Genomic DNA, 12,154 nt, shown 5'->3' on the forward strand with positions numbered 1-12,154 from the left:
CTTCCTTTGACACTAGGAACATTTTAGCTAATTGAATTCGAATGTCAGCTATAACAACTACTTGGCCTTCCTAGACTACACATCTATGCTCCTCTGTATCTAATCGTGACTCTCTACTCCTAGTTTTCTCAGGCCTAATTCTCTACGTCTTTGTTTTTGTTTTCCCAGCATCATTTTGTTGTAAGTATCCCTGCTATAAGCCATCTTTGTGGAAAGAGATGGTGCAAAAACAGACGAGTAGACAAACCAAATGCTTTATAAAAAAGCCATCGAAGACACGTTAAGGAAGCCACTTTCCACCATTTATTAAATAAATTCTTTCCCAGGCCGGTCTGAGTCGCACCCAGACTTTACATCAGGCTTTGTTCCAAGTGGGTGGGGGTGCCAAAGGGAAGACTGCGGCCTGAAAGACGTCCAAGGAAAAAGGCTCCTTTTAGAGGCAAGTCCACATGACACAGTTGGCAACGCTAAGCTGAACGTCCTCCCAGCTTCCAGGGGGAAATGAAAGACATTCCCCCCATAGCTTTGCTTTCAAGCTCTTACAGCTGGCAGGGCAGGAGAGCCAAGTTCCGCCTTTTCAATGCAGGTTGTCACTTGGGTGCCAGGATCTGCTGATCGATTAGCCAAACATCCAACGTGAGAAAAAGGCCCAGCACACATCTTTTTGCTTAACTGTCGTTAAATGCTCCATTGAACCCCAAAGAACCTGACTTTCCCTTTTTTTCATCTGCCATAGCCCAAGAACACCATTACTAAAGAATTTTTCTTGAAAAATTACAAAGGGAAGCAAAAGAAAGAAACATGATTTCTGAGCAGACCTCTCCTTGGCAGTTCTGCACCTGAGGCTCTTTGTTCTTCATGGGATCTGAGGACTGGAAGGGAACTTGGGGATTCTCGAGAGTCACCTCATTGTACAGATTGAGAAGCAGATGCCCTGAGAGGTACAGTGACTCACCCAAAGTCACACAGCTGGTTAAGGGCAAGGGGAGGGCTAGACCCACATCTCCTGACTTTTAATTCACTCACTAAACCACATGCTTCTCCAGTACCATACACTTAGCCACAAACTCTTTGAAGAGATTGAATAATTCAAACAGATGACGCCCTTGTAGAAGGACAAACTGCGGGGCAGCCTCACTTCTATGTAAACCAACAACCCAAATAGCATAATGAAAGAGCCCAGTTTATTTTTCTTGTCACTCAAATTAAAATCATTTACAGGCAGACATTCCCTAACTCACAAATAAGCTGTGTCCTAACAGTGTGTTTGGAATTTGCTATTTAGAACCCAGGATGTGTTTTCTTCCTGGGAAATCACATGATTGAGTGTGGTCAGAACCCCAGGCCAGGTCACAAAGGGCGACTTAACCAATAAGTAACCACCGTGGAGTCGAAGGAACCCTTCATCATATTGTTTCCATGAAAAAACACATTCCAGGTTTCAAGTAGGAATAGTGGAAACGCAGCTATCCCACCAAGGTCCCAGTGCGAAGATGTCCCTCCCAGGCGCCTGGTGGGGAGCTGGGAGGTTAGGCTAGGTAAGAGCTAGGAAGCCATGCAGAATTGTGAACTGGACATGCGCTTTGGGTGGAGACAGAACAGGTTTCCACTCCACTACTTAATAGCTGGGCAAGTTCCTTAACCTCTCTGATCCTCTGGAAAATGAGGATGGTAACAATACCTCACTGGTAAATTATAAGGACAAAAGAAGACAATGTCTGTTAAGAACCTATTTCCGTGTCTCGCATGTGTCAACAAGCTATCATTTATTATTGTGGTTGCTTGGGAGGAGAAGGACGGGCTCTGGCGGTTTGGAGAGCTGGGATGCTCCATTTGAGGAGGCAGCGTCTGGGGTGAAGAAAGGCTCTTGCCATAGCCTGATGGGCAGAGGGCAGTGAGGGGACCCTGGGTTCTTACCCCCCACCCCTGCCCCTTAGGCAGTAGAAGTGGCAGCAGCTGTGGTTCCACCCCTGGCTGGGAGGAGGCGGCAAGGCCCCGGTGGGGCTCACAGTGGCCACTCCAAGCAGTCTGGTTGTTGAGAGGGTCCCCCTTGGCAGTGCTGGCTCATAAGCAGCTTCAGCCTTCCCCTGCCCTCTGTCATCATTCCTCCCCATCCCCGGGGGACGTCCCTGGCAGCTCCCACAGTGCTTCTCGGCCCTTTCAAGTCTCATTTCAGTGACTTAAAATGTCCAAGCCAGTGTAACATCAAACTTTAAATTTTGTTAAGTTCAGTCTCCTCCCACAATCTGAGGCTTGCTCCAGGTTTAGAAGCGGCCTGAGGAGGAGTCGGGGGTCTGTGTTGCTAGTCTCTTCTCTCTCCTGGCTCTACTTCCAGCCCCCATTCTCACTAGCTGGGTTTCAGACCATCTGAGGCTGGGCCCAGAGGGAGAAGGGAGGGAGTTGAGCACAGCAGTGTGATCTGGCATGGGTCCTCTGGGTGTCTGATGCATGGGTGTTAGCTCTGTTCCCAGGCCCATGGCTCCAGAGCCCCTCAAAGCCCCTCACACCTGTCTTGAGGTAGGAAGGAAGTGCCAGAACCTTCCCCCAGAAATATGGTGCTCACCTGACCCAGTTTGCCTGGGACTAAGGGGTTTCCCGGGATGCAAGACTTCCATTGCTAAAGCCAGGAGAGTCCCAGGCAAACCAGGAGGAAACAGTCACCTGACCCAAGGGCGGCCGGCACATCATGACACTCAGCTCTCTCCCAAATAACCCTTTTCTCATGACTCTTCGGCCCAAGTGACCAGTGGGCTAGAGCTGGCAGGCCAGGTTTCCACCTTCCTGGCAGGTTCTGCACAGGCAGCCTACCTCATGCTAGTAGGCAGATTCTCGGAATCTTCTAAATGGTTGTCTCTGGGGCCTCTGCCTGAACTAAGACTCATCCTCGAATATGGACTAGAGGGATTTGCAGTGCCGTGGTGAATCCTGAGCTGAAAGGTTCACTGCATGCTTAGGAACATCTCAGCAGGGACTGAGATGCTGTACAGTATGGGGTAGGCTGTGGCCTGGGTTGAAATCTTAGTTCAGCCCCTCATTACCTTGGACTTTGTTACCTTTAGCACCCCTGCGTCTCATTTCCTCACATATGAAATTGATGGGTGATGGCCCCTACCTCACAGAGTTATCTGCAGCACTATGAGAATTAACTCATGTCACACATTGCCTGGGACATGGTAACTCCGCAATAGATGTTAACTCCTAGCAACGTTTTTACAGCAAGCCAGGATTGTGTAATAAAGACTTGAATATATTTAATAAGTTTCAAATCTACTGCAGGCATATTTTCTTAAGTTATTTTCTTCGTTTTAAAGCACATTGAAGAGCCAGTGTTGGCAAAGGCACCAGAGACAGGCCATGCACTCATGCTGATGGTGGGAGCTTAAATGTATAGTCTCTCTGGAAGGTCATTTAGCGATAGGTTTCAAAAGCCCTAAACATGCTTTTGACCCAGCAATTCCACTTCTAGGAATTTATCCTGAGGAAATAATTGGAAAACTGGCTAAAGATTAATGTGCAAGATGGTTCATTGCAGTGTACTTAAAACAGAAAAATATTTGAAGCTGTCTGAACGTCTTAGACGATCAGAAGAATTTTTGTTCATGCATATAGTGAAACACACTATGCAACTATTAAAAATTATGTCACTATATTTGTCGATATGGGAGGGTGTTTATGATATATATAGTATACTTATATAGAGAGTGTACATTTTAAAATCATGTATATTCCAGGATTTTTTTCTGATCATGGGATTTAGTATTTAGCTGAGATCAAAATGTGTATACAATACTGTGTTTTGCTTTTGTTTTGCTTAATGTTATGTAAGAGTCATTTTGTACCATATATCAAACCTTCTATAAACTTCAATAGTAATAATATCCATCAAGTTGATGTTCCCAATTTAAATAACCAATCATTTATTGTTGGAGCAACTTATTCCAAAAATGTTTTAAGAGGTCGGGTGCGGTGGCTCACCCATAATCCTAGCACTTTGGGAGGCCAACGTGAGCAGATCACTTGAGGTCAGGAGTTCGAAACCAGCCTGGCCAACATGGTGAAACTCCGTCTCTACTAAAAATACACAAAAATTAGGTGCCTGTAATCCCAGCTACTCGGGAGGTTGAGGCAGGAGAATTGCTTGAACCTTGGAGGTGGAGGTTGCAGTGAGCTGAGATCGCACCACTGCACTCCAGCCTGGGCGACAGAGCAAGACTGTCTCAAAAAAAAAACGAACTAAAAATGTTTTAAGGAATATATTGTTAACACCATCTTTGTGCCTAATACCTTTTTCATTTTCAGGAACATTTTCTTAAAATTAATATATGTAAATTAAATTACTCAAACTATAGGAATGTGCATGTATTTGAGGGGGACATAAATATTTTTAGGGCTTGCAATACATATTGACAAACTGCTTTCCAACAAGTTATACCAATTTATCCCAAGAATTGATTTGGAAATTGGATGCTTGTCCACTTTTCTCTGCAAAGAAAGAAGATTCCACTGTACATATGATGTCTTCCACAGATTTATTGTGCAAACTGAACGGATCACTCTTAGAGTATCTGATCCTCTTGCCCTTATGAAGTCTCACACTTCCTGATGAAACTGCTCGCCAAATTGCCACAGAAATGGAAAGAAAGGGGGAAAAAAGCAAAGAAAAAGGACTCCAGGATAATGAAACCCCTACACATACTCACCAATAGATCAGTCTATGTGGCAAAAAAGTAATTTGATTATGCAATATGTAACTCAATACATTTCAGCAATTTTCAAATGCATTTGAACTGCTCTTGAGAATGCCTTTATTTCAAAATTATTAACTATACAAAAATCAAGTGTGTTGAGAAGAAAACATCCTAGTAGAAGTCTCAGACAAAAACCGAAAGATAAAAGCCTGGAAGAAGTTACAAAATGTCAAAAACTCTTTTGTTCTATCACAACAGAAGCTAAAAAGCCTGATAGACAAAAGCATGAAATTGAGAAGAAGAATCATAATAGCTAAGAAAATATAAATAATAAAGATGAGAAGAGAGAATAATTATAAAAATCAGATCATGCCAAAATAGTACTTGATTAAGAGGAAGAGATAAATTTGGAGCATAATTGTTTGAATAACCCAATTTAATGAAGGGGAGTGAATCATATGAATATGTTGAAAAAAGGATTTGCAATCTTGGTGATTTGATCACAAAATACAGACATCGACAACAATAACATGAACCCTACTACTAGGATTAGTTACTACTAGGGTTAGTGGCTACTAACATGTAGCCACTACTACAAGGACATCAATCAAAAAGAATAGGAAAAAAATATAGCCCAAAAATGTAGAAAAAAAGCATACAATAGTGATACGTCCAAGTTAACCAATACAAATATTGTTATGCTTCTAGATTCTGCAATGTATGCAGTATTTGTTAGCTTTTCAGGATGTGTGATTTGTTGTGATTTCTCCTAAATTAATATTCACATTGATGCCTAATTTTGTCTTCATAATTTGATATTCTTTTTCTTACAATGAACTCCAGTTCCTATAAGCCTCAGGTTCCCAGAAACCTACATCTGCCCTGCTGTTAACACTGAGTGCCTGTAAATGTTCTTAGAGAAGATTCTAAGTCCAGCTCAGCTGATCTCCATCATCATACCTGGCATGTTTTATAACAAGAAGGGTTACCACAGCTAAAGTACTCTTGGGAAGGATTATGCAATGCCAGAAACATTCTCTCTTCATAAGTCCCATAGGTGAAAGAGGGGTCAATTCACTGAAGCTGTCAACATTCAACATTCAGACATGGCCAGGCACAGTGGCTCACACCTATAATCCCAACACTTTGGAAGGACAAGCTGGGAGGATCACTTGAGGCCAGGAGTTGGAGACCAGCCTGGGCAACATAACAAGACCCAATTTTCTTCTTTTTTGTCTGTACAAAGAAAAAAATAAAAATTAGCCAGGTGCGGTGGTATGCACCTGTAGTCCCAGCTACTTGGGAGGCTGAGAGGCAGGAGGGATCACATGACCCCAAGAGTTTGAGGCTGCAGTGGGCTATGATCACACCACTGCACTCCAGCCTGGGCACCTGAGACCCTGTCTCAAAAAAACAACACAGTCAGATATTTACTGAGCATCTACTATATATGCCATGAACTGGGGACACAAACAAATGCTAAGATGCTAGTGAGAAAGACAGCTCTGCAACCAAGCCATCAGTTTGGGAACCACTGCTACTCAGCTGAGCACACTCTTGAAGCAACTCTCCTTTCACCCACTGTCTTTTCCACCTAGCTCCAGGACCTGCTTCCTTCCCCATCTAAGACATGCCGTCTTAGGCAGACATCATAGGTCTCTTTAAGTCACAAGAAGAGTAGTTGTATGTCTGTGTCTGATCCAAGTAATAATCAAAATGTTCAATTTCATTTAAAGTTAAAGCGTCTTGTCTCTGGCTCGGAAGCCTGAAGTGATGGAGGTGGTCATCTCCTCCTCCTGTCCCCTCCCTTCTTCCACCTCCCACTCCCTATCCTGATGAGGCATTGAGGTGGGGGACCAGGATGACAGAGCAGAAATGATCTTACTTGACTGCTTCAGTTGTGAGCTGCCATTGGGGTTTCTAGGGCTGACTTTTCTTTGGGGTGCTTTTGTGGGTTTCTTGGAGAAGCCACTTGAATTTCTGCTATAAAGCTCCCAACTTAGGGTTGCCAGATAAAAATACAGAATGTCCAATTAAATTTGAAGTTTAGATAGATAAAAATAAAAAAAGATCTAGTGTATGTCCCAAATATTTCATTTAACATATACTAAAAACATACATGTTGTTTACCTGACATTCAAATTTAAACGAGTATCTTGTATATTTATTTGTAAAATCTGGCAACCCTACCTCAACTACACTTTTCATTATGAGGTTGGGATGTGTGTAGTTGCGGGGCAGGGGTCTCAGCAGCCCTTGGGTCTCTGGTTTTCCAGTGGCCACGTCTCTGTTGGGTCCCTTTGCCCTTCCAGGCAGCCCACTTGGGTGGAGTCCTATTCAAAAGGGCCCCCATCTGGTCCCTGGGAGCCACACTCCTTCACCCCACTGCCCTCTGGGGCAGGGCACCACTGGCCACGGCAGCCTTGACTTCTCAGACCAGTCCTCACGTTTCCCCAAACACTGAAAGGTGTGGGGAGAGCTCTCCGTGCAGCCCTTGTCACTTCCTTGAGGTGAGGGGAAGCACTTGCTGCCCCACCCCATGGAAGGGCAACAGGGGTGGTGGGAACACACAGCCCTCAGCCCACCCTCTTCAAGGAAACCCTCCCTGATGCCTCGATCTGAGGCTGGAAGTGCGCGAAGGGCTGACAAAGGAAGTTTTCCACTCACCGAGCTTGTCCTGGGCAGGGTCTCAGCCCTGTGCGGATGTGCGGCTCCTTGCACTATTTTGTTCTGCCTTTGAGGCCTCTGCTGAAATGTCTAGATAACAGGAAAAGTCCCTTTTACCATCCAGTTATACTCCCTTGTTATGAATGAAGTCCAAATGGGGCACAAGGGAGCAGGAAGAAGAGTTTATTTGGCTGGGCCTAGGGGTAATCAGGAAGGGGTGCAGCGAAGAGCAGCCGCCCCTCACTCCGTGCTGCGCAGGCAACATGCTTATGAATCTCCAGGGATCACGTTAAACAGCAGATTTGGCTTCAGTAGGTTTGGGGTGGGGCCTGAGATCCTGCATTTCCTACAGCTCTCAGGTGATGTCCTCAGATGCACTTTGAGCACAGAGGGGCTAGAGGGCTGTGTAGGAGGGGCTGCTAGGCCCTCGGGGGAGGTGGGAAGGAAGGGGCATTGCAGGCCAGGGAACAGCAAATGAAATGCAGAGAAGACCTCAGGTCTGGTAACACTGCCTCTGCAGGTTCCAGTATGCGGTCAGAGGCTAAGAGGGCCACCCACACTCGTGGGAGGGGAATGGGGGAGCTGGCAGTAGATGAAGTTCCAGGGGGGTCCTGACTGTGCGTGAAAAAGCTGGAACAGGAAAAGCAAGCTGAGTGGGTTCCACTGGTGTCAGCTCTTGTAAAAACACTTTACGAGCTAGCCTACATAGTTGTATTTCACAAAGCCATGTGAACATTAATTACTCAGGGCATCTGATGGCTCGACCACAGAGTGCGTGTAATGGACACATTCAAGTCCTGCTTTGCACAATGCCCAGCTGGCACTGGCAACAGCTGTAGTTCACATGACTGTCTCCCGATGTGCACAGGTGGTATGAGTCACCTGGAAAAGGTTTACTGCCTCAGTGTAACATCTGCAGAGGGTCAGCAAATCACATGGCCTAATCTGCCTGTGGGTGGCAAGCTAGCGGCCTCCTAAAGATGTCCACTTTCTAATGCCCAGAACTAGTGAATAGGTGACCTTACGTGGCAAACAAAAGGGCCTTTGCAGATGTGACTCAGTTAAAGACTTTGAGATGGGGGGGACTACTCGGGGTTGTTCAGGTGGGTCCAATCTAATCACACGAGTCCTTAAAAGTAGAGAACCAGCCAGGCGCGTGGCTCATGCCTGTAATCCCAGCACTTTGGGAGGCCAAGGCGGGTGGCTTGCTTGCTGGTCATGTAGACCAGCCTGGCCAACATGGTGAAACCCCATTTCTACTAAAATACAAAAATTAGCTGGGCGTGGTGGCAGGTGCCTGTAGTCCCAGCTACTAGGGAGGCTGAGGCAGGAGAACTGCTTGAACCCAGGAGGCGGAGGTTGCAGTGAGCCCAGATGACGCCACTGCACTCCAGCCTGGGTGACAGCGCAAGACTCCGTCCCAAAACAAACAAACAAACAAAAGTAGAGAACCTTCCCCACTCATGGTCCGAGAGAGAGGTGAAAACTGAGGAAAGGTAGAGAGGTGGCAGCATGAGGAGGAGCCCTGCTGCTGGTTCTGGGATATCAGGGTTCATAGACAAGGATGAGAGAGAGGCCTCCAGCGGGGAGCTAAGGGATCCCCCCCAGTGACAGCCAACAAGGAAATGGGGACTTCAGTCCCACAACCTTGTCGAACTGAATTCTGCCAACTGACAAGAAAATGCATTCTCCCCTAGAATCTCCAGAAAGGAATGCATTCTTGTGTCCAAGTGAGGCTCATGTCTGACCTGCAGAACTGTATAATGATAAATTATGTTGTTTGAAACCGCTACATCTGCAGTAATTTGTTACAGCAGCAATAGAAAACGAATCCCCTGCCCAGAATGACTTCCTCCTTTCCTGTCAGAGGAAGGCTCAGGCCTTCTGCTGAAAGCTCGCTCCCCTAAGTAGTCACACCCAATGCCGAATACTCCCCAGAAGCAGCTGCTATTTTCTGAGAACAATGAGTTGCTTGTAAGCCTGAGAACAGGACGAAAACCCACTTTGCAAGCAGCCCTGCGTGTGACGGGCATGCCCTCGGAGGGCAGGTTGGTTTTGCTATCTGCTTTCCGTCCTGCCTTTTTCCCCCCACGGGTCCTGTCTGGCTCTTTTGCTTTCTCACTGTGTGCAGAAAGCCATCTCAACTCTTCTCACAGGAGAATAGCTGTATGGACGTAGCAGGGGGAGTTACCACATGCCTACCTCCATGGTTTTGGAGAGGGGCCCCTGCCCAAATGTCTCAGTGGCCACCTTCATCAGACCATGGAGCAGTCAGAGCGGGAAGGGATTCTAGAGTTGGTCCAGTCCAACCATCTCATCTTACATGTGAAGGAGGAAAGGAAGAAAGGGAGAAAAATAAGAAAGCTGAGGTCAACCCTCCTCCAGGGATGGGCCTGGCCAACAGGATCCCAAGGGATGACATAACATTGAAATTAAGAAACCAAGGAAAGTTGAGAACTAAAGAAAACAGAACCCAGTCAGCCAAGAGGCATCCTTGAGGGCCAACCAAGCCGTCAAACCTGGATGCCCCCGACGAGTCAGAAAGTCGGGTGCCTCGAGAGCCAAGCAGCCAAGAAGTGGGGTCTGGAACTGGCACTTTGGTCCGCCTCTGTGCACTCACCCAGCAAGGGTGGAAGGGACCCTGGGACCAAGTGACCAAGGTCACACAACGGATGAATAGAGCTGCTGGACTTCAGACTGAACCATGCCATTTTGCCAAAGCAGTCAACACCTTCCGTGAATCATAAATGTTTGTTCAAAGCCACAAATGTACATACTCTTTGTATGTATACAGATTTTTTCTAAAGGTTAACATCTAAACAGATCAATTCAGCTCAGCCTTAATTTGTCTGAGCTTTTTGGTTAAAGTTTCCTGAGTAATTGAGCGAATTCAAGTTTCTTGCTTTCTCCTTTCTCTTTCTCCATTTAAAACATGATCTCATGAAATTTTTGTCCCAAGAAAGGCAGGATTACATTTTCTTTTAACAGTTTGAGTTGGTGTAGTGTATTCTTGGTTATCAGAATACTCATATAGCTTTGGGATTTTGAATTGGTAAATATTCATGATGTGTGAAAAATCATGATACATACTGTACAATCTCAGTGCCATAAAATTGGATGTTGTGCCTACACATGCACAGGACCTAGAAGAGCATGTCAAACTATAAACTGCCTGTGATTGTGAATGACTTTGTTCTTTGCTTCTTGCGTTTTTCAGTTTCCTATAATGCACATCTTAACTTTTAAAAAATAAAGGTTATTTTAAAAGCCAAAAAAAAAAAAAGATCTCTAACCTGTTGGCTGGTTAAAACTTGAGAAAATTAGACAAATGCTTACTTTTCCCTTTTTGGCTGACAAACAAAAGCCCAGTGAGGTATCCTCATCTGTAGAGATTTATGTCCTTTGTGGGGGGCCTGCTTCTCCCTCAAGATAGAGTAAAAAAAAAAATCAGTGGTGTCACTTGGGCTCAAAAGGACAGAAGACTTGACACTGGAGTTTGAGGGTCCCAGAGGGGCTCAGCCACATAGACCTTCCTGCCCCACCCTTCCTACCACAGCCCTTTTTAGGAGCTGCCCCTACCCCCACAAGACTGTCCTTTGTTGCTGAACTATTAATTACTTAAATAGTCATTGATCACCTACCCTCTGCTAGGCCCAGGAGTCCTGTGAGATGGGCTCTTCCCTTAGTCCTCATTCCCACTGGCTATTGACACCATCCCCCGCTACACCCCCAATTCTACTATCCCCTTCCAGCCTGACACAGGACTTGCCTCTCTGAGCCTCTGACCTCTGCTTTCTCCCAGCATCTATTTTGGTTCTTCCTCCTTGGCTCAGTAAGTACATGGACAATCCCAGACCAGCCTTAAAGGCAGCCACCCCCATGTTGGCCTCAGCCTCAGGGGCAGGGGAGGATCCTGGCCTACAAATCATGCACTCAGAGCTACAGTCCAGTCTCTGCAAGGACTGGCAGCAGACGGCGCTCGCCCTGGGAGACCAAGTCCAGACACCTGTTCCCTGGCACAGCAGAAGCCCTCCACCCAGGCCCTGGAATGACAGCCCTGACTGATCTCCTGAAAGTGAGCTCTCCTGAAAGTGAGCTCAGGCTGTCCATCTTCCCTGAAGTCCAGTCCATCCCTTGCAAAGCCAGTTTCCGCTGTCCCATCATGATTAATGCTGAAGCTCTCTTTCCAACCTTTGAAATGCCTTTTCATGCCATGCATTTAGAGAAAGGGCTCTGCCATCTGCAGAGGACCTGTGCGGAAATGTGGGGAAATGACCGTGTGTTTATTTATGTCATCCATTGTTAGCTAAGAATATCCAGGTGTTCTAATAATGGAGGTACCAAGAAAGGAAACAGTGGTGGATGGTGGGAAGGACGCTGGGCTCGGGGCAGGAAAACAAGTCCCACAGCCCAAGCTGAGTGACCTTCAGCAAGTTTTTGTTCTTTAGCCTCAGTTTCTTCCTCTGCAGAAAAAAAAAAAATGAGTCTACAGTACTTGCTATGCTGACCTCAAAGGGATATAACAAGAATCCAATGAAAGGATGTATGTGCATCCCAAATTTGCTCAGGCCCAGCACCAGAGGGACAAATGAATCCACATTAACAGATGTCACTGGGGCCTCCCACCTGCTGACACAGGCCTCCAGCACTTCCCCATAGAAGTTTCACTGAAATATTTTTCAGAGTGCCTAGGTGTGTCTCAAGAGGACCCCATGCAACCTTCTTTCTCGGTTCACTGCCTAAGAAGACCCTCCCTATAGCTACTATGTCCCAAGCAGGGGCTGAATCTCAGGGCTCTC

At 46.1% G+C, this 12,154-nt stretch overlaps 1 long non-coding RNA gene across 2 annotated transcripts; it reads right to left on the reverse strand.

Moving 5' to 3' along the window:
* Window positions 1-282: 282 nt before the first annotated feature.
* LOC750012 (uncharacterized) lies at window positions 283-11,634 on the reverse strand. Of its 2 annotated transcripts, none has more exons than XR_001716158.3 (4): window positions 11,547-11,634; window positions 10,692-10,778; window positions 7,356-7,445; window positions 283-608 (listed from the first exon to the last, which is right to left on the reverse strand). It is a non-coding gene; the product is annotated as an uncharacterized LOC750012 (long non-coding RNA). The 2 variants fall into 2 exon arrangements; XR_001716159.3 differs by lacking the exon at window positions 283-608 and adding an exon at window positions 4,779-5,924 and having other exon boundaries at window positions 11,547-11,628.
* Window positions 11,635-12,154: the final 520 nt, after the last annotated feature.

This window comes from Pan troglodytes, chromosome 13 (assembly GCF_028858775.2).
Source record: "Pan troglodytes isolate AG18354 chromosome 13, NHGRI_mPanTro3-v2.0_pri, whole genome shotgun sequence".
NCBI lineage: Eukaryota > Metazoa > Chordata > Mammalia > Primates > Hominidae > Pan > Pan troglodytes.